Source organism: Numida meleagris, chromosome 8 (assembly GCF_002078875.1).
Source record: "Numida meleagris isolate 19003 breed g44 Domestic line chromosome 8, NumMel1.0, whole genome shotgun sequence".
NCBI lineage: Eukaryota > Metazoa > Chordata > Aves > Galliformes > Numididae > Numida > Numida meleagris.
The window spans coordinates 12,860,754-12,883,507 of NC_034416.1; the positions used below are offsets into that span (position 1 = coordinate 12,860,754).

The window sequence follows — 22,754 nt, forward strand, 5'->3', positions numbered from 1 at the left end:
GAGCAGCAGGGAACTATATAGCACAGTCCCAAGTGGTCACACTGTTAGTTAATATCTGGAAGATGTATTAAATTACTTTGACTGGCAACAACTTTGAAGGTGTTCTTGGTTCTTATTTAGACCAGTCTGCCACAAGTGCGTGGAGGATATATCAAGATGTGGCTCACCACTCTAAATTGGATAAAATTATTCTGCTAGAGGTAATTTTATGTTAGCTGTCTTGCAAGGAATAACTCCTAGGTCTAATTCTATACGATTGGCTTTTCAAGATTCTCTAGGACCACAGTACTGATGCGTTGCTTCACCCAAATTGATGTGACACAAAATAGCTTCGTAGTGAGTAGCGACCTTCAGTGGTTATCAGCTTGAGACTGATGTGACTGGTTGAACTAGAAATGAAAAATTCTGCACTCCTATACCAAACTTCCTGAGTTATACATACAACTCATCTGTAATATATTTTTAAATTATTATTCATGCAGTATCAGGGGCTTTGCCACATTGAAAAGTAAGTAGTTTCTCTTTAGCAACTAATAAAATCATATAGCAATACCATTAGAAAAACAATTGCTAGTTGTTTTAGGGATGTATTCAAAGTTAAAATGAATCTAAACATATTAAAACTTTCATTGTCAGTAAAACTCCACAGCAATGTGTTTAATCCTCAGTTTGAATATGAGTGAAAATGACTGAAACAGTTGTGTTGCCTTATTTGAGGTAAAAGCCTGACTGAAGGAAAATTGATCCACCCTGAAAGCAAACTAGAAAATAAGGACCACAGACATCTTCATGTGTTATACTAGACTGAGTAAAAAGATGACTAACATCACCCTTGATTCAGCTTCCCACAGCAGTTAGCTAAAGCATCTTGATTTATCTTTCCCTGATAGTTTATGAAGTTAAGGAAATTTGAGATCAGTTGTTTATTTGCTGTTGTTTGGTTTGATTTTTTTCCTTTTAATGAACATTTTTGCACCATCTGCTGATGTTAAAATTTGCTCTGGAAAATAAACACCAGCTACCTGCTTCATTTTAAATTCTTCAAGACCTAACTCTGGCTCTTATTATGAAAGGTTAATTGCTTGCTTTTCTACTACAGATCTCAGAATTGGATAAGTAATTTATCTGAATGAATCATTCATCCAGATGGAATACACCTTCTGGAGGTCATATATCAGAAGCAATACACTATTAAAGAAATACCTCATCTACAGCTATATGCAGGAGATGATGCAATTTTTTGCTCTTACACAGTTAAAAACAGACACCCTTTTTCCTAAAGGGATAATCAGTCAAGCTTTTTTTCACCTGATTTATTCTGAGTTGACAAATAGTATTTAGACTACAGAATTATGCTATGATATTGGAGATTTGATGTCTGGAGCACCCAGTAAAAAAAAAAAAAATCTGCTAAAATTATCTCTAAGTATATCCAGTTACATAATTATGTGACTTACTCCCATCTAATTCATCCAGTTGCTTTTTTATTTTTTTGGCTTGCTTCTAGCTCACCACCAGTTCTGTCCTGTTCAGAACCTTTAGGGACACAGTTTGCAAGTGCCTTAGCAAGTGGCCCCATGAGGTCTCAGCTGCCTTTCTACAGCACCTCTCCTGAATACTAAATAACATCTTCCACCTTCAGCACAAGTTTCATCTCCGCCTTGCTTACGCTCAGCTCACAACATGTCCCTCTAGAAGACATGCCAAATTTCTAAGTTTGACTGACAACACTGCAGAGCACTAAGAAACCTACTGTGTACTTAATGGACTGCCCAGAGAGGAGTTATCTAGCACGTAAATGTGCAAGGGGAATTTCACATTTTTCTGCTATGGTTGTACTTCAAATCAATGACTCCTCAGAGAAGAAAAGTCAGGAAAGGATGTGCAGATGATTGTTTCAGTCTTCTCTTTAAACACTTGACACTAATCATTGTGGCATGTACTTCAATGTCTGTTCCATCTTGATGACCTCCCACCCAGTACTATCACAGCCCTATCTGTACTTATCTCATGCACCAATGTCCATGAAGAATACATCCCCTCCCTCAGGTATCTACTGCAACCATCAGTCTCCTCAGCTGTCCCTTCCTTCTATGTATTAGAAACTTCTCCACTGAGAACACCCATAGTTTAAAGCTGAAATTCAGTTGTCTGAACCTTGCAATAATCTTTCCATCAAGAACATTCCGGACTGCTGTACAAAGGTGATGCAGAAGCAGTAAACAGAATGACATGTCAGTTTAGCAGCAAGTCAAGCCGTTATGGGCTAGCAACATGACAGGGAAATGAGAGGAGCTATTCCTTGCATTGCAGCAAGGCTGTGTGCACCCCTTCTAATACAGATAAAAGTAGTGTCCAGTATAACAGTGTCCTATCATGGTCAACTCAGGCAACAGTTGCCCCAAGAAAGTTAAATAGCCATGAGACAATTGATTACCTTCTACTTTCCTTTCAGCCATATACAGATAAGGTTAAGTAAAGCCCAAATCATGCGTGCCCATAAATTCTCTACTAGAGAGTGGTGACTGAAGACTTTTCAGATAGATGTTCTCGGGTAAGTTTTCAAAGCCATGCTCAAAAGGGTCAAGTCAAAACACAAATTCCGTTATTTGTTAGAAAGATTTGTACCTGCACCTCCCACAATTTCTGCTTTGAAATGGACCCCTTAATGTCTAGAGGGGATACAAAGTCTCTAGCTCTTCTAAGGTTTCAGAAGGAAGAAGAAAAGCCGTGACCTTTCATAAAGATTATTCTGTAGAAATACAGCTACTCAGTTTTGCATAATCAAAAACAAAAGAACAACAAAACAAAAGAAGCTTGATGAAAATGCGGTGTTCTAAAACAATTCCTAAAGAGCTGTAAAGAGTTAACGAGTATCTGGAACATAGACACGTTATATACACTGATGGAGAAACTATGATCAAGAGGTTTAGGACAGAAATTTTTCTAGCCACAATACCCATTCTCTCTGGATTGCAACATAAGTGGGTATTGCCAGTACCCTTAGCCCAGTTACGTCTGCCAACATCGGTGGATGTCAATTCAGCTTATTTTTGAATTGCTTCTTTCTACATTATAACTCATATCTAATTTCTATCAATATCAGGGAGATTCAGAAAGAAGTTTATTAAGAAGAGCTGATTAGGCTAGGAAGGGGTTAGACAACTCTGCTGTTTCAGCAAAACAGAAACCATGGGAACAAATTAACTTGGGCAAATTTCTCATTAAAACAAAGCCAAAATGTCTACATACCCTTTCTAAATTTTTTTAAACACAAGTTCAGTTGAATTGCATTTTACTTCTGCTTTTTAAATTTAAATTAAGATATATTCAAATAATAAGGCAAAGTTGAAATTATAACTTTTCAAATTTAATAAAATGATCTCATAGACAGTATTAGTGATGGAATGCCATCCCTGTGCCTTGGGAATTCATTGTGCACCAAGACGCAGACAACTGAGATCTGCTGAGCTCCTCCACAGATTCTTCCAGGGGCTGCAAGTATGTTGAAAGAGAGAATGCAGTATTCTGCCACACCTGTTACGTAAAGATGTTAAGTGAGACTGACAGCAACTGCATTAAAAGATTACCATGCAAATTCAGAAAACCAAGTAAGAAAGTATGTTAATGAAGTGCAGCAAATTTACCCAAAGAAAGGTGCATTCTCATTATATTTGCCTAGTAACATACCTTAACATTAGAAAATTCACATAATGTAGCACAAATTTTTAAAATCTCCATGTAGCTTCTGTATGTCCATTGAGAAAGTAGGTAGCAGAAATACATATACAATCTAGAGTTCTGATTCTGCATTTCTGGTGCCTGGAGATAGAAGATGGGATATTGCTAACAATATGCAGTACAAGAGATACGATAGATCATTCTATTTGTTTCATAAAACCACCAGGTAAGAAATGATGGAGAACACTTAACACTTCAGAAATAGTAACATTTTAATGACATGAAATGACCAGAGACCAGATGAAATAAAAAGCTTATCTTAAGTGCGTTTTTCTTTCCTTGTTTTGTCTCATAGGCAGAAGTAATACATTTCAGAATGACAACTGAATTTGCATTGAAAATATCAAAGCATATCTCACCCCTGATTCCGTATCCCAGAGAAAGGAACAAGACTTACTATCTGGGTAATGAGAGTTCCTGAAGCCATTCCATGTTATCTCCCCTCCTTTCAGTTTGATTTCAGAGGCAGTCACTTTGTGAAAAAGAAATGCAATACTTGCACACCTCATGGGGTTCTTTCACACTTTGGGAGAGAAGAAATATTTTTTCCCCGTGTATAAAATACTTTAATGAATAACTCCTGATATAATTGCAATTTTTTCTACTCTGAGAAGCAAACTTGCAAAGCGTTTAGATGTTCACAGGCCACACAGAGAACTTCAAAGGAGAGTAAAGACAAATTCCAAGTCTGATACATGCCTCCATCATGGCTCATCCTACCCCCATCTTTTGTGGCTTTGTTCTAGCTCGGTCCCTGTATCATTATACTAGGTCACACAACATACTCCAACAAACATAGACAGTTTAGGTGGATGGAGCATATAGTTTTCAATCAGTCCTGCAATGCATAGGTTTCCCTGGGTGAACAATTGCCTAATACAAACGTGTCATTTTGTGGCTCTCCACTTTCCACTGCTGATTGGTTATTGGACATAACCAAGAAATTCCTCGTATTTGGCTCTAATGTAACTCAGGCACCTATCTTTCATGGGTATCTTTGCTGCTACTGGAAGAACACAAACAGCCTCCTGTTCAACTTCAAAATGATAAAAGTCTACACAACTTCTTGGAACTGATCCAGCTTCCACTGGAGGCAATACAAATAAAATCATTTACGAATTATAAAAGCCTTTAACATGTTATATGTATTGGCCTGGAAATTATATTTGTTCACTTCCCAACAGGCACTATTATTCACGTAACTTCTCTTCCACCAACCTGGCACAAAAGAACTGCCAGTTCACGAAGTCTTTAGTTAGCTAGATAGACAGACAGACAGAAATTTTCACTGTGATGCTACTCAAATCATAGAATCATTTTCCTTTTACAGCTAGAGGTCTGTATTCTTTACATGAAAATCCTGAGTTTGGTCCACAGTGGTCACTATGGTAGCAGTATTCACAGATTACTGTGCTTGCATAGAACATGCTACATGAGAGCAGTATATTGTCATCCTGGTTCAGAATGTATGAGTAAAGTGAGCTGATATATGCTAACACATAGTATTAGTATTTTAGATCAGTAAACTTGTATACCATATGACAAAACAGAACAGCAACAAACTTCTACTTCCAAACTTGTTTTCTAAAGTAAAAGTATTTCCTAAGTTAACGATAAAATCAGCATGTAGTTGCAAAACTTAAAGCTGGATTTCAAACTCTAAGTTCATGGAGAATCTAGAGATGGTTCCTATCCTTCCAAAAAATACACGTTCACTGAGATCAGAAGAGGAAATGCAAGGCCAAGTTAAGTATCACTTATACACCAAAATTAAAAAAGAAACTACTGGTACCTTGCCGTGAAGCCATGCTTCACTGAATGAATTCAGCAACTACAACATATTATTTTCAATAAGAGTTTTTATTAACACAATATAACCTGATAGCAGAAAAAGAAGCCTCCCTGGGTCATCATTTGGTGGAAAAAAAAAAACCTGAAAATCTTGAGCAGAAATCCCTTTCTAACCATCATGAAAAGGTGTAAGTACAGCTTTGGTATAGTGCAAGGGAATTAAAATAGATGTCATGTAGCCATGTCAGCCACATCTGTGACCCATATGGTGCATGTAACAAGAGCATATGCCTATACCTAAAGAGAACATTATATGCTGCATAAGACTAGGGCAAATGTAAAAGTGAAGTAGAACACCTTTACATTACAAACACAGTTTGTTATTTGTGTCACATCAAAGAAAGAGTCTCTAGGAATTATTGCCCTCTGCAGTCATTTAATTATGATTAAGTGAACTAAGAACTAGCGTAAATGGTATTTTATACCCCAGTGAATTAAAGTATGAGATCTAGTCAAGGTGAATAAGATTTACAGCCAAAACTCATGCAACCTTACAGTAATTTCATGACACTTTTACTACTAGCCTAGACATTTCAGTTCTTGAAATAATTAAGAGTACACAAGTAAATTCTATTCTTTGGATGCTTATAATAAGCCACGGACAGAAAAGAGAATAGGTTGCATCTCAAGTGATTTATGTGCTTCTACTTTTATTATAAAAGGAAAAAAGATAATGCTGGGCAAATACAACCTTTGGAGTATAATACAGAAAAGACAGAGAAAAAGAAGGGTAAGTATAGTAAGATACCCATAAATCTCTTTCAGTTGGACTAAATCTGACCCATAGTAAAGTCTCCCATAACAAGACTCTCACCTTTGGCTAATAACAAATACCTGTCTGCAAAAGAACACGTTTGTTATGTTGAGACCTCATGCATAATATGATCAATTAAAATCAGCCAACTCTCTTTAAAGATACTGAGCATCTTCTCACAGATTTTTAACTGTAAGGAAAACTATTCCTAGGTATTTGCCTTCAAATAAGTGTGTCCAAGAAGAAATGTATAACATATCAATGAATAGTTATATTTCACAGCTTTTCCAGCTGGAAATAAACTCATTTTCCAGTGACAACTGTTAATCCACTCTCTTCTAGAGTCTCTGTTTGAAAGGTTCCAGGTAAAGAACAGAAACTTGGCTGACAGAAAAAAGTACCAGATGGCTGCTGGGATGGGGGAAAAAAAAAAACCTGAAGAGAAGAAAACAGTGAAATACGAGTTGTAGAAATAAGGATTGAATCACAATCAAAATGTAAGTAGAGAACCAGAGCCTTTGCATTTTAACAGAAGCCATGTTAGCAAGGTAACAGTTACCCAAGTGATAAACTTGAGGGACTCAAGAGGCTCTCAAAGTGCATCAGAGCATTAACAAATTGCATAAATTACATGTACAAAGTGTTCTTTGAACAGCCACTTACAGCTGATGCAGGCAAACATTTTCACAAACCTACATTACTGTACCTGAAATGTCTAAACCTGAATACACAGGCCATACGAAGATGTGTCACTTACACAATCTGTGCACTTTTTCAGTCTTTTAAAAACTTCCAAATTCCCAATACTATACCTATTCCTTTCCTTTATTTTTCATTTCAAATAATGTATTAATGTTCAAATATGATAGATAGTTGGCAAAGTTTATAAACTGTTAGGATAAGGATCATAAAAGGAATCAAAATGCACATGTTAGAAAAGCTCTACTATAGTCCTCATGCACTAATACAGTTGCAGACAATGCCTTCAGTAGACAATGGCATGGAAGAAAAGGAACTCTGGGATTAAAATTTAGTTGTAAAGATAAAACACAACTGACTTAAAAACACAAGTGAGAGTCTAGGTTATAACATATACGTTCTTGATCTCTTGCTCACCTCCTTCTGCATTGTTCTGAAAGATCATGTCTGGGGGATTTTTTCAAATCGTTAGGCTTACAGCTAATGCTGTTTTATGAAATAGCAAGGACTGCACATCACTCAGAAAGCTTAGTAACAAAATGGTTGTTCTTAGCTAGCTCAAACACCCATTCTGAGGCACACCTCTCTGCCACCCCTTCCTAGGTAGACACAGCACTGTAAAACAGCCTTTCAGAATATCCCTATATCCCCTAGCCTTTCTTCATTTGCCTCTCCTTCCAATAGATGAACCTCAGCCTCACTGGTGTGAGACTTCATTAAAAAATTCCACTTGAACTGAACTAGCTGATTCTTACTGCCAATGAAATTGCTTTTGTTAAGGAGCCTGTGTAAAAGGCTAGCACCTGGAGACACTAGCTAGCTCAAGGGATTGGTAATAGGCTATGGAATATTTAACCTCTAGGGTACTGGCTTAAATCCATAGTCAGGACCAAACTTGAACCATCAGTCTCTTAGGCAGGCTGCCACATGACACTTTTAAAAGTTATACCCTTACACTCAGGAGAGCCCTTACCAGCTTTCTGCTGAGAAACTTTCTCCTCTCTACAGTCTAAAGCTTAAAGTGAGACCACTACAGGCTGGAAAGTTATAATTTAGAAATGTGCAAAAAGTTTTTTTTTTAGTGCAACTGTATGAGCATCCCTATGGGCTAGCTTTAGTGGTCTTTCAGAGGACTGAATTATAGACTCATGACTTTACTGTCAGTATATGTTACAAAATGAGAGAAATGACAGAAATTCTCTATGCTCACAACAAAGAATGCCTACAATTATACCAATAATATTATATTTATGGATTTAAAATGCAACTGCAAAAGTCATAATAATGAATAAAGAAATAAAAAGAAAATATCAAGGAAATTAAAAGGTAGTAAGGGCAGAAACCATCTAAACTAAAAAAGACTTTAAGCCAAGCAACACAAAGGAAATTTTGTCTGTTTTAGACAAAAGACATTCCCCTGCACTTTTTCCCATACACAGAAGCAGCTGTCTGCACCTTCTCTGTGATGGCATTGGAAAGAAAATTCCTATGCCACTCCCTTCCCTCTTCTATGTTATCATTGTCCACAGCAGATTTCTTCACACCCTTCATTAAGCTTGATCCTCTTGCTCTTTGAGCAAAGACAAAATTATTTCATTTGATGTTTTGCATCAGTGTTCATCTAAATGAAAATACAGTAACTCCCTCTCTATTAATGACTCCCAACTTAGCAGGTCTGTGACTGTACAGTATCAGTGAAAGCACAGCTGGAGAAATAAAACCCGTGTAAATAGCTGAAAAGATAGGTAAAAGTCTGGGCAGTGATCCAAAAACACTAAACTACAGACTCCCAACATCTGGTTCAGGGTGGATTCCAAGAAAGACAGAAAAAGAAAGACAGAAAGGATTGATTTCTCTTTATATTTTTTACATAAGGTTTTCATTTTTTTTTAAATTCATCAAAAATTTTACTCCATTATTGTGGTTTCATTTCTTCACCTGGTTGCATCCTGTTGTTTCACTGCTTCAGTCATACTCATTAGGAGAAAGCAGTGCCTTGGACAGGAGATATAACCAGCCCTCAGTTTCATACTTGCATACTTTATTGTGATAAACGACAGACAAAGAACTCCAAACCTTATTATCCAGACTCTTTCTCTTATTAGCTAGAACTGGACTTATGACACATGTATGAGATTCCCATGCTGATTTCACGAACTTTCAGGCAAATGGTCACAACAGAGATAACCCTGTCAGACACTCAGCTTCTGTAAGCACTTTAGACTCCAGAGAGCAGCCCACACTTCTAAGTACCAACAGGAGGCACTCAGAACCCCACCACTTCAACTATCTCTGTGTGAAGAGTAAATTTCTTCTTTAAGCAGTTTTTCTAGCTGAAAGATTCTTCTGAGCAGTTCAGAGACACTATCGTTTTGAAAAGCTCATACATGACTAAAAATCATAAAGGCTCTCTGGTTTTCAGGGATATTTCTATCCTTAATGTACATAAGTCTTTTTCAAACTCCTGCCTTGCCATGTTAAATGAGTGTATCATCCATCCCATGTACGAATGCTTGTTCTGGCCACGCACAGTCACCCAGGCTATCAACACAGTGTCTACCACTGATATATTCAGACCATCCTTCCCCTGCCTTTCTCAGAGAGCTAAAGATGCTGCTCTGACAGATGGCTCATCTCTCTAGAAATGTATTGCTGCCATAAGGACTCTCTCCCAAGCAGAGAGCACTCTGCTTTTTCTGAATGTCTTCATACATCAGAGCTTTTGCTTTGTGTTAAGGGTTTGGTAGCAGACATGCTGCATGGCCTCCACCCTCTCTGTGTACCAGCCCAACCCCAAGCTTACCAGGACTCCTACTCTGGTGGCGCAGTGCCTGCATTGCAGGTAGACCTGTCCCACCAACAGCTGCCAGCATCCAGACCTCAGAAACCCTTGATGCATGTACTCACAGTAATCATTAAATGCACAAATGAGGTAACAAGAAGCTCTGAAGTCTCCAAACAATTTCAGATTCACCTACTTTGTGCTTCAAAGTTGCTTCACTCAGAGCTGAGCCATAACTGCTTGTGTGCTTTTCAAGCGTTATTAGATGCATATAAAGAGTGAAAGAAAAGAATTCACTTGGGTAATTGTGAGATCCTTTTGCCCAAAGGCTAATTTTCTGAAACATCTAGGCAAGGTATGCACTTACTCACTTTCTCCTCTTGCAAAAGACAATGAAGCAATGCAGCGTTCAAGACCCAGTAGAAAGTGCACAGCTGAGCTGGACACAGAACTCTCTTACCTCCTTCTCAATGCCATGCTCTGGCCAGGAACCAAAGCATTTATTTCCATCTCAAGACCTTTCATGCAACAAGTTGGTGGCTTCCAGATAATATACATAGCCAGTAAAATGGCAGTAGGCCACTACTTGTGCCTCTTAATCTGTGATGAGCTTTCAGTTTATGAAAGGAGACTATGTACTGCTGAAATGGGGATCCCATTAGGGCATTGACAGATAATATAAGGAGATGAGTTCTGTCTCTCAGAAACAGCCCCTGAAAATAAGGAAGCTACTGCTCTTGATGATTGGCGCAATCTGTTTTCTAAGATTAGAGCCTAAGGGTGGCAATTACATATGCATATTACCCAAACTTGAATTCTTTCCTTGAAGCTATCTCTTTAAATGATGCCAGTTTGCAAGACTATCTTCTCTACCTGCTCATAGCTTGCTACCACAAAAGGATCAGCTTTCTCCCCCTAGCCTGCCCTCTTCATCTCACTTCTCCCTTTGCACCAGTTCTGGCTTTGAGCTGTCCCTTTAGCGAGCGCATTCAGCCCTCTAGACCACCAGGAAACAACTGACTTTCTCTGTGAAAATACTTGACTGATGTTCCACTGCCGTAGGCAGAAGAAAGAGAATAAAGTAGCTTGCTGCATAGTTCACAAAGCTTGAGTGCTTTGAAAAATGACTGATAGGCCCTCCACCCCATACCTTTGTGCTACCCACATCAGTCCAAATGCATGCGTTCACACCCGGGCACCCAGATCATACACTGAACTAAAGGAACAGCCGCAAATGAGAGAGACAATTTCAAATCAAACCAAATTTCCTTCTGAGTTACACTAACAACACTGTACAATGAAAGTGACACTAGCAGACACTACCTCCAGCTCGTGGGTTAAAAATGTGGGGAAGGAAGAGAAGAAGCTGAATGCCCAAATGCTGTGTACATGGTTCTTATAGGGCACAATTAAAGCATTTACCAAATATTTACCTTAGACTAGGTAAAATCCCAGCATTATACATTATGCATTTTTGCAGCCCATGAAACACATGAAAAGATAAATCATGACAGTCAAATGCACATCCGTATCCTTCCTTTACAAGCTTCTTGCTTAACAGTCAGATCCATAGACAAACAGACAAAAAGCTAGCCCAGACACTACAGCTTCATCCTGCACAATGAAGGCAACACACCAAGTCAGTGAAGCTTGAAGGAAGTTGCTTTTTTCTAAATCTTAGCCCTCTGGCTTTTCACCACCTGGACACCAGTTCTAAAATGATGACTTCATCATTTATCATTTTACCTTTCAGTGCTTTACTTAATACATGACCTGCTCAGTAAAATATTTGCAGACTTGGTACTCTGGTACTCTATCCCATTACAAAGGCACGCATAACATTTCACATCTCTTTCATGCAGGTGGTCCTCTGTTCTAACTCAAGGCCAAACAGAATATAAAGTTAGGCCAGTTCAGCAGTATAGGTGAAGGCATCTGAACTGAGGGGAGGATGTATGGTAACTCCAGATGCCAAGTGTGGCTATACATTTCAAAGATAGTGCTAATTTATTTATTTGGCTTACAGTGACCAAATCCATCTGTCCAGTACAGATGATCAACCACAAGACGTCTGAGAATCACTACGAATCAATTTTTTTTAATTAAAATTGTTCACATATGTACCAAGGAGCTACAGAAAGGTATATTAAAAATGGTCCAGTTCTTTCAGGCAATTCCACTCCATTAAATTTTATGAGTACACATGTCTGAGAAGAAGAGAGGAAAAGAAAAAAAAAAGTACATATCAGATAATTTTATGTTCCCAGCTTATTTTTAGAATGCTTAACGGTGCAAAACGTAATGCCTTTTCAGTTCATTTCTCCATTTTTTTCTCCATTCCAAGAAAATATTTCCTGTGCTAGATGATCTCTCTCTCTTTTTCTCTCTCAGTAGCTTTATCCTAGATGATCTAGTTGCAAATATATTCAGACATAGCAATTTAGATTTACAACGAGCAAATAGAATGTATCAATGGAAGTATATAGGCAGGAGGCATTTCTTTTCAGCTTACTTACAGAACGCGTTTGCACAACTGGTTTTGATTTCTATTTATATTCCTTGCTAAGGAGATAGATGTGAAATTCAGTGCTCATGACACTCAGTGCTGATAGGTACTGGGAATGCTGCCACCTCCAAAGAAGACACTGTAAACTAAGGACTCAGTCGCATACGCGTCTCTCCCAGAGGAAGACTGCTCTTTCAAATAAGAAATCCAGTACAGAAGAATTGGGAAAAAGATTTCCTACACAGCGTCGCCTTCTTTAACACAGCCCTGCAATTCTGGTACAGAGATCACCTCAGCAAAGACTCTCAAAAGAGCAAAAGGGCAGATACAAAGACAAAGGTGACAATCTGAGAGTGCGAAGTATTTTACAGAGCCCTTTGTTATGAAAGGTTGCTAAGGAAATCTTTGGGTCCACAGTGACTTACTGTACTTTCTCTTTTTTCAAAGACTCAGCTATTGTGCTCTCAAATTAAGATTTGGCTTTGGCTTTTAGAAAGACACGAATAATAATAAAACCATATTGCTGCACATATGATTAAGCAGCTCTCTGGGTTATATACAGAGGAAATGTCTGAAAAGGCACTGGCTGACACTTATCAAAGAATTTGAAAATGGAAATTACAGCAAAAGAAAGTAAATTAGCCAAGAATTTTGAAAGAAACAGGATATAATGATCAAATATATGACATCAAATTAAAACTCCAGACTAGAAACCAATGCAAAAAAACCCCAGACCTCAGAAAGACATGCTTTTAAGATGGTGACATCATACTTATGTATGTCCTATGTCATTCAGACATATTCTGGTGGTTTCACTAAAGATACAAAGCACACAATTTTGAACTCCTGTATTTTTGTCTCTGTTGTATGTTATCAGCTTTCCAGGGCTTTGCAAACTAGTGAAGTACGTCCCCATTCACAATTCTGCTGCTCAAATTCTACTTAAAGCCAATGTTGAAAGATAGCGCTTTGAAGTACTATGCTTGTTGTGAAGAAAGAGCACAACATTTTTCAATACATGAGTTAACAGTGAGTCATAGAGTTTGTGTTTCCCAAAGAAATTAATAACAACAACTAACAATTCATTCCTAAAGTTCCTGCATGCCCACAATTTCAACTGAGTGTAGCAAGAGCCAGCAACGCTCTACAGCACTGAAAATGAAAACTGTCCTATGGCGTTTAAGCACAAATATCTACAGATGAATCTGATGAAAGTTAAAGGAGACTCTAAAACAAATGGAAACTGCATTTTAAAATTAAAAGTCCTAAACCAGTAAAACAAAATAAGGTTATTTTTGAACACAGTCTTTTGAGACTACTATACTCTTTACGCAACCTGCCACTTTGTGGCAGATCCATATTTATTGATGTTATTGACATTGATATAGTCATTACAATCATTTGTTATCAATTATTCCTGACAAATTATTGACAGCATTGATAAAACAATCCAAATATGAAAATATTTATTCTTATGAAATCACCAGAACCTGGTAAGAAAACTTGAAACCTGAACTCATGTCCTGGATAAATCTATTTTAATTGCACTATTTAAAATTTATATAGGTATAACTGTACCTGAAGTACAACTTTGTGTGAGGATCTCAGCATCTTTTTTTAAATACAAGATGGGTGTTAGCATTCCTGCAATGCAGAAAGAGAAAAGCTGGCTCAGTATGTTGCACAGGTTTGCCTGTCACAAAGCATTTCAATAAAGCTGCAGCAGCACGCTACATTCATATGCCAGGCTTTAGCCTGTAACCTTCCGTCATCAATACTGCTGAATGAGAGGGCTGCGCAGTTCTTCTGAGTGAACAGTTTTTAATATTTCAATACAAGAAAGCCAAGGAGCATGCAAAATCACTTCGGATTCTGCAGCTGGTAGACAACTGCCTTAGCTCTGCCCTGAAAAGCAAATTCCCAAGACTGATACTCTTAGGGTTCAGCTATTAGAAACAAGAGAAATAGAACCAGAAATGAAGATAGTCTTTTGTGTAGTAAGCCTGGATGGTGGGCGAGGACAGTAGTGCTGTTTAAGCAAGGGCAGCTGGCAGTTCACCTATGTGGGGAGAGGAAGGTAGTGCACTGAGGGTTATATAAGCAAAGTCACTTGTGGAATGTGCAGAATGTACACAGAGGGTGTGCCCGGCGCGAGGGCAGCGCCAGGAGCTGGGGTGCAGAGGGAAGAGACTCCAAACCCATGTGTAGCAGGTTGCCTGACAAAAGCTATTTCCAAAATGCAGCCCATGTTCTCTACCCTTGCTGATGTTTCTGTCCTTGGACTCAGTGTTACAAAAGTAATAAGATACCAGTGTGGACAGTACTGTGCATTATTTAATGCTACTGAGATAATCATAAATAAAATAGTCAACATTTCTCCAGTGCCCTCATATCCCTTCCTGAAAACAGTCAAGACTTCTGCAGCTGTTGGCAACAAAGTACATGCAAGATATACAGTCAAAGGCAAAGAAAAAGCTTACCATTTCCAGGAGAGTCTGGGTTCTTGCTCTTGCTGCTTTGTGTTTTGTCCCCATGGCTGATTAATGACGTTCCCCCTTCCCCTCAAAAAATTCCCCTAAAAATCAAGCAAGTAATACATAAAAATTACAAATATTAGATTTGCAATGAATCTGCTCTAACCACTGTGGCACTCCTCCTGTTTTCTGCTTAGGTTACCACTTGAAACAATCAAATCCAACCGGCAAAAGTATTACTAAATTTACAGATGTTTATAAAGAAAGTCCTAGTCAGATCAAGGAATGAAACCTCATCCAGCTGGGACATAAATTTATCTAACTGATGTATAAGCCCAGGAATCTGTAGAAATGTCTGTGTTGAATGCATTTGCTTAATACTTGACCACAGACTATGGTCCTGCAATGTGTGAAAGACTGTGCAAGAGCATCCTCTGATTTCAGAGTAAAATCAGTTAGGGGCAGAATCCCACTCCTTCCCACTCAGAAACAACAATGTAAGTGTGCCACAACTGCCAATGAAAAACCTGAGTTAAACTACCTACACTGGTATCTGAAGTAGCTCTACTGATCAGAACTAGTGATAAGGAAAGCTCACACACTGGACGTCAAAGATAAATCCACAGAGGAAATATAACACATGAAGCACATTCCAGACATGCTGTTTAAAAAAAAAATTTGAAAAAGCATGGTCAAGGGACCTGGAGTATTTCTCACCGAGATTCTGCAAGCTATGTGGTGAAATGGCATTAAACAAATTATATAGTCTCAAATTACTAAATATGCAATGAAAAACTACAGAAGAATATGCCTGTTCAAGAGTACCCTGCCTATTGCAGGGCAAATGTTTCTGCAGTAATCAAGAAGAGCAAAACGAACACATACTGTTTAATTACTGGCCATGTCTTACTTTCCGTTCTGTAAACACAAATTCTCTCTTCATCAGGAGTGAGATTTTGGATGGATTCACTAAACAGCTCTTCTGAAATTAAGAAGACAACCATTAGCAGGGAGCGAGAGCAATACATACAATATTGTCTCATTGTACATTTACACCCACCAGCAAACAGACAACGGACATGGAGACCTGCAGGTTTCTCTGAAGCCCTGTCACAGGGAACATTACCAGAGGATTTGAGCACTAAGGTAAATTTAATTTAGAAGTAGTTCACAGCATTTAGTTAATTTTGCAGGTCCAAAGCTTCCCATAGGATCGCCCTTTGCAGAGATAGTATAATGTGCTGGGTTTTTTGTTTTTGTTTTTAAAAGGATTGTGTACCATGCTTTCAACTTCTGTAAGAAAAAGAATCCCCGTTTCTTCTGGAAATTTCATATTCTCAAGTGCCATTTTTCATACAAATGGCCTCATTTTTGAGTTCACAGAAAGCGGAAAAAGCAATAAAATCCTTAGATTGGAGGTGATTTTTCATCTTGCTAGAAACACTTTAGCACAATTCTAATTCACCATCATCACAGGAAAGGCTGCCTATAATACACTGAAAGCCAGCTTGGGCATTAAGCCAGCAAAGCACTTCAGCATGATTTCATCTTTAAGCTTAGGCATTGTACCACTGACTTCAGTGAGATGACTTAAAATTCACTACAATTAAACATAAGCATAAATAGCTTGCTATCTTTGGTGCAAAGTTCCTAGAGAAAGGATCTCAGCGTACAGTAATGCCATTTTGAGTTTATAATGCCCTGCCACATGACCCAACCTAAGTAAGACCCTACAGATGAGGTCCAGGTGAAATTTCATGAGAACGGACAATATTTGCAAAAGGTCTTCAGCAGAGGCCTTTGTATTCAAGAGTATCTTATCCCAGTGAAGGTGAGAGTATACTTTATACATCCCAGGAGGAAAATAACTTAGTCAGAGAGCTCTCAAAGAAAGTTAAAGAGTACAGACAGGAAAGCTATTGTACATAAATCCAGGCGGAATCATAAGTCTTACTCAAAACTCCAAAAGAATAAATCCCCCTCCCACAAGCTACACAAGATGATGTGGTTCCCATCCACAAGTGAGTGGCAAAGCAACTTCCCACATAGTCACATCTGCCTCCTTTTTCTTCTGTTCCATCATTTAAGTTCCGTCATAAGAGTAAATGCAGGAGGGGGCAGGGGCTGTATATGCATATCTTCAGGGAAAAGGAAAAAAGAGGGAAGAGGATTTCTCCCTTAGATGTTTGCACATGAATTTGGCTCCTGCCTTCCTAACGTTTACATGTCTTTGAACACTTTCTGTTTCTTTCTGCATTCTTCACTGCTCCGTTTTATTTTCACCTTCTGCTTCTCAGATCTTCTGCCAGATTGCTTTTTAAAATTCTATTTGTTGCACTAAAAACACCATTGTTGTCATCCAAATTAATCCCTGAACATAATAAAAACCCCAAAATAACTCAGACAACCAGTTTTCCATCCTTTGGTCTCACTTTAAACACAGTATAAATGCCAGTACTTGAGAGCTCTGATAGTTTATGTAGGACCAGTTCTAGGTATGTGGCATTTAAGTAGGCAAGGAAGATTTTTCCTTTCCTGCCTATCTTCCTCTGTCAGTTAAGAGTCCGCAGAGCATGCCTCCATCCATCTCCAGCCCAGTTAGCCCCTCTTCCAATGTAATCCTTTCAAAGACTTAATATTTTTCAAATGAACTCAGCTCCTTTCAAATATAGAGGTGGCCTTTGTAAGAGGTTAGCTGAGAAGCAAGATTAACTAAGATCACCTTTACTTTTAGGAATGAGGGAAGAGAATCTTCTCTTATGAGTCAGTGGTGAGGGAGTAGAGCATTCTGGCTACAGATTTACTTTTGAGTCTTCCATGTTCCTCTCTATTTGAACAGCAGAGGGGAAAAAGAAGCAGAGCAAAGAGGAGAGGAACACATTAGGACTAACATTTTCTCCAAACCTATATTGTTGTTATCTTCCCTCATCCACAATATTTTTCCTCATGAAGGCCTCCTTGAGATGAGAAGAGGTCTGAAAGACTGAAGATTCTTTTGCTGCAGATCAAATATCTATCCTTTTAACTGTCTTTCAGGATAGAAGGAAGCTAAAATGAATTAACACAGCAGTGCTTGCCAGTGAAATATTCATTTCATGCACCATAGTGAACAAAAGGGCAATACTGTTCTGCTTGAGGAGCTGCATGATTCTTCTCAGGCTAAAGTTTCCAGTGCCAAATGTGCATAGGGGTACTCTGCAGAATACTGAAGAACAAGCACAGGCAGATGAAGACACCCAGCAGATCATACAGTGTGACCACTGGATAGGACCTAGGCAGTTTATCAAATCTGTAATTCTTACATAACCCAAATAAATGTTTAGGGATAGGGAAAAAAGAGAAAGAGTCATATGCTGAGTGAAGGAATGATTAGAGGAAGGAATAACAGTATCTAAAGTACTGCTTTATCTAAAGAAAGCAGCACAGAATCTACTTTTCTTTGTTAGAATGCTTTCTACTGCTTGTAGAATGCTTTTTTAAATTTCCTTGATTGGAACGAAATGGCAAGCAAATACCATAATGCAAGTTTAAACACCACATCTTCAAGCAAAACACTCAAACTGGAACTACAATAATTTTTGAAGCTGCTCTTTCTTTTTCAAAAGAAGACTACTTCAGACTTCTTCTTACAGTGTCAAAGATTCCCTTCCACTTTCTTTTTTTTTTTAACATAGAATTTACAATTATACCTACCATTTTTGTAATCCAGTAGTTCTTCTGAATTAGAAAACCAGACTGGAATTTCAGCAGCCTGTCTGAGTATTAACCCGTCTCAGCTCCTCCACTCTGACAAAGGCCTGGCTAAGATATAAAAAAGAAATACATGCCTGTTGTTAAGACGTATTCATGCCAACTCTTTTCATATTCCTTCCCCCTGCTACTATGCACTAGTAAGAGATCAGAAAACATTTTAATATTGTCAATACAGAGAGCTTATGCAATGGGAGAAATAAATTAGAAAAATAACAATCTTTGAGCTTCTGTTTCTTTAGTAAAAAAAAAATAATTCTACAGAGCTTCCTAGTGTGTAGATATGTAAGATGCCACTGTAGCAAACAGTGGAATTTCAGAGGTAAGTCCTTAACAACAAAAATTGCGAACAAGCAATTTTTGTGGTCACTTTTTATATTCAGGATCTTGCTTTGTTTTGGCATTTGCTAATTTGGGGAAACCACATTTTAGTTTTCTGCTTCACTTTCTGTTCATACCAAGTTCACTTTTTAATTCTGACACTGAACACAGCAAATTCAAGTTCAAATCAAATACGCAGGTTACAGCGGTCTGGTGGATATATTTTCCAACTCACAGATATCTCCACTTACACCAGATTCTGTAAAAAGCAAAACAAAAAGCAAAGTCTACCCCACATTTTAATCCCAAGGCATCTGTTTGTAGTCCTTTCATCAAGAAAGATAAAACCACAGTAAGATTGCTATGTTTACAAAGGGCGAATAAACCCTCTGAAATAAAGCTTAAAACTGTGAATTTCTTCTGAAGTATTTTATCATGCACTGAAATAACCACTTGCATCAGAAGGCCTGAGCCATGAGTAAAAGCTGTTTCTACATTTACACTTCCAGCCACAGCAGAAAAAATTTCCTGTGATTTGAAGAAGTATTTGTCACCTTGTAGCCATGCTCCCATGCTAATATTCTGTCCTAAGAACTGCCTAGGAGGGATGTTCTTCCTTATTTTAATTTATCTGCCACCAGTAAGGAGTGACAGTTACACAATAAAGTTGTGTGCGTAACTGACTCTTCACATCTCTGAAATCCTTTGAACTCGAAGCACCTCAAAGCTTCCAGTGAAAGGCAGTTTCTTGTACTTGAACAAGGGCTGATACCCCTAAGCCATAACATTTACATTCTTTCTCTCTTTCATTGCTTTTTCCTCAGTGCTTTCATGAGACATTTAAAAATAGAAAGTGAGACACTAACTAGACAGGAGGCTATTTAGTGGCATAGTGCTCCCTGTGGCTTGTCCATGTCTATTGCTTTTTGATGAGTAGGGGAAATACCTACTAGGTCAGTCGGTGCACCTCCTCCTATTCCTGCCAGTGCAAGATTACTACAGAGTTCCCCTCCAAGCTGGCTCATGCCCAAGGGACTACAGTATGAGTTGCACAGGTTATGTAATGATGGCTTCTGAGAGCTTTAGTTTTCAGAGCTGACTTGGAAATAAATTGGCTTTTCTCACGGACGATCCATCTGAGACACTTCTTTCATTTATCTAATTTTCACATCCCTTTGGATGCTGCCCATGACTGTTCTGGGAGGTTGTTGGGCATTGCAGCACTTCAGTTTGTCCTTCTCTAATTCATGCCGTCACTATTTTTCAAGTAAACATAGCTGTCTTTCTAATGTCACTCTCTAAAGGTCTCCTTACAGTAAACAAATTCTTGAATACTTAAGTCTAATACAGAAATAGTAAAAAAAGCACACCCTATCTAAAGCCTTTCATCCCAGAATGTTTCCTGCAGCTATGACCCACTTTGTATGGGGAATCTCCAAACTCTGACCAGTGTGAGAGACTGTCAGACTCCGTGCTACCTTCTCACTTTTCTTCACATGTTGCTAATACACTGAAACAAACAACTTCTGTGCAGTCTTGGAATGAGGTCATACCTTAACATTACTCTGAAAAATTATTCCTAATGGTGCAGGACTGATATGTAAAACACATATACTGCGCCAGCATTGCATCACATACATGTATTTCAGTTAGGGCAAGGTAACTCATACAGTTATAACGCAAAATCATGCTATAACTAGAAAAAAGAATGGAAAATAATATTGTCTCCAGCAGAAGGGCAATACATGGAAGAAAGGTTACTTGAAATTGCTAGAATAAATAGTCATTTACTTCATAAACCTGCATTTACGTAGCTTATAAACCAGCAGTGTTAAAATGCATCTGATGAGTGTTCACTCCAAATTCATTTATTTTCTGCAAATAATGCTTAAATACATTTAACTGGCTTGCAGCAATCTAAAGGTAGAAGTGACTATGTGACTGACTTGATTTTGAAATGGGCGTATTTTTCACATTTTCAAAAATCATATCTAATCAAAAATCATGCTACTAACGCAGAAGTTTTTGTTTGCTCATGTTCTTTTTCTTACAGAAACCAACAGAGCTGTTTCTGCTCACACTGTGCAAGACTATTTGTGTGCGTTTTTATAACGTACAAAAGGAAAAAAACACACATTGAAAGAAAAAAAAGTCTAAATGTTTCCTTCCAAGTAAACAAAATTCCCGCTAATTTGTAACTATACTTTACTAAAATATTTAAGGACCTGAAAGGAACGGCTCACCATCATAAAAAAAAAAAAAAATCATTCTATGTAATATATTACAGAAATATAAGGAATATATACCATATGCACAATGGAGATGCAAAAAGTACTGTTTCTTACCTGGAAGAAGACTGTATAGTATGCTAGTCATTAGTTACCATACTTATGTTGTTTCCATGAGAGTTTCACTATAAATCTGTAAATGTACATATGCTTGCACACTCACACACACATATTTATTTATCGGGGATACCATGGTCCTGGGGCAGTGAAACAAAGACTATTGCAGTTCACCCTCTTGCAACATTTACAATGACTGAGGCTTGCCACTGCTTCCTATGCAAATATATTCCACAAAAGTAGAACGTGCCTATAATCAGAAGCTTTTTAAAGTGATTTTGAGTGTATGGTATAATCAACATTGAAATCGAATCAGTTCCACTGCAGCATATCTCAGGTACTCAGGGGATCCTGTACACAGACAGCTAAAACACAGCTGCTGATTGTGCCCATGGGACCACTGCTGTTTCTCAGGAGCCACATGAATCAGAATGGTGAGGGAGGAATAGTAAAAAATGCTGCAGACTCAATGCTATTTAAGCATCCCCTTGAATTAACAAATTAGCAGGTGCTGTATTGGCATTACATGTGTCTTGCTGTTTGAAAATAATGCTTATTCACTTTGCAACTGCATCTTCCATCTGCAAAGAATTGCAAACAACGTGACTCTACTAGCTATCAATCCTTCTTATATCCCTTAGTTGTCCCAGGCATCCTTGTTTTATTTTGACTTTTATTTTCTACAATCTTCCGATTTCTTCCTGCTTAAGTTTGCTGATTTTTTAGGTTTATTTTGTGACTGAGTTTTTGCTGTGCTTTATGCTTGATTAGTCTTTCTTTTTGCCTGCCAAATGTCCTCTCAGCTTAGATTCCTTCTTAAAAACATTAATTTCTCCACATCTACCCTTTCCTTTAAACGTAACCAATGGCTTGTCTCTGTTAGACTATAAATCTTTTCACTGCAGACTAGACTCTCAGTGTTTATTTGTACAAAAGCTGATTAATTTGTAATCCTTTGAAAAATCATACTACTATTTTACTAGGTGGCTTTTTTTTTTTTCATAACACTTAAGAAGTGATGCGCTGTTTGTCTTTTCTGAAGCCAGAGAGATAAAATGGTCATCCATAACTAGATGTACAAACCACAGTAGAATAATTAGGTGGTTTCAGCCAGAAAAACTAGCAATCGAGAAACTTTTGGCAGGTCTGAATTTTAACTTAAAGCTGCAAAATACATCATTTGAGACACTTTCAAGTCTTGACCAAATCTTTACTGGAAATTACAGTAGCAAAACAAAGCAGAGTCTCCTGAGGCACCCTTCATTGTTCACATCTCAGCAAACATTGTTAAATCACCTGGCAGCTCATAAGCATTTATTTCACGTTAAAAGGGAATGTTCCAGATCATTTTGGAATTTGATGGAAAAGTTTGTTCAATTCAATATTTAAAACTCTGGCAGCAGTAGTCAATGTCAAAACTTGCTGGGCTGAAAATATGGTTTCCCTTAAAATAATATTTCCTTCTTGTAGGGTGTAAATGCTACAGCGCTCCAACTTGCACTTGTTCTTTGCAACTGGCTAGAAGTTTTAC

The 22,754-nt window shown here is 38.0% G+C and overlaps 1 long non-coding RNA gene across 2 annotated transcripts in view; it reads right to left on the reverse strand.

The window, feature by feature from the left end:
- The window catches only part of LOC110403458, a 78,269-nt gene that overhangs the window by 23,614 nt on the left and 31,901 nt on the right, over window positions 1–22,754 (reverse strand). For both annotated transcript variants that reach the window (XR_002441675.1, XR_002441674.1), the window contains 4 exons: window positions 18,501–18,608; window positions 15,693–15,789; window positions 14,814–14,908; window positions 13,912–13,977 (listed from right to left, as the gene is read on the reverse strand). This is a non-coding gene — a long non-coding RNA (uncharacterized LOC110403458). The remainder of the gene's footprint in view (window positions 1–13,911; window positions 13,978–14,813; window positions 14,909–15,692; window positions 15,790–18,500; window positions 18,609–22,754) is intronic.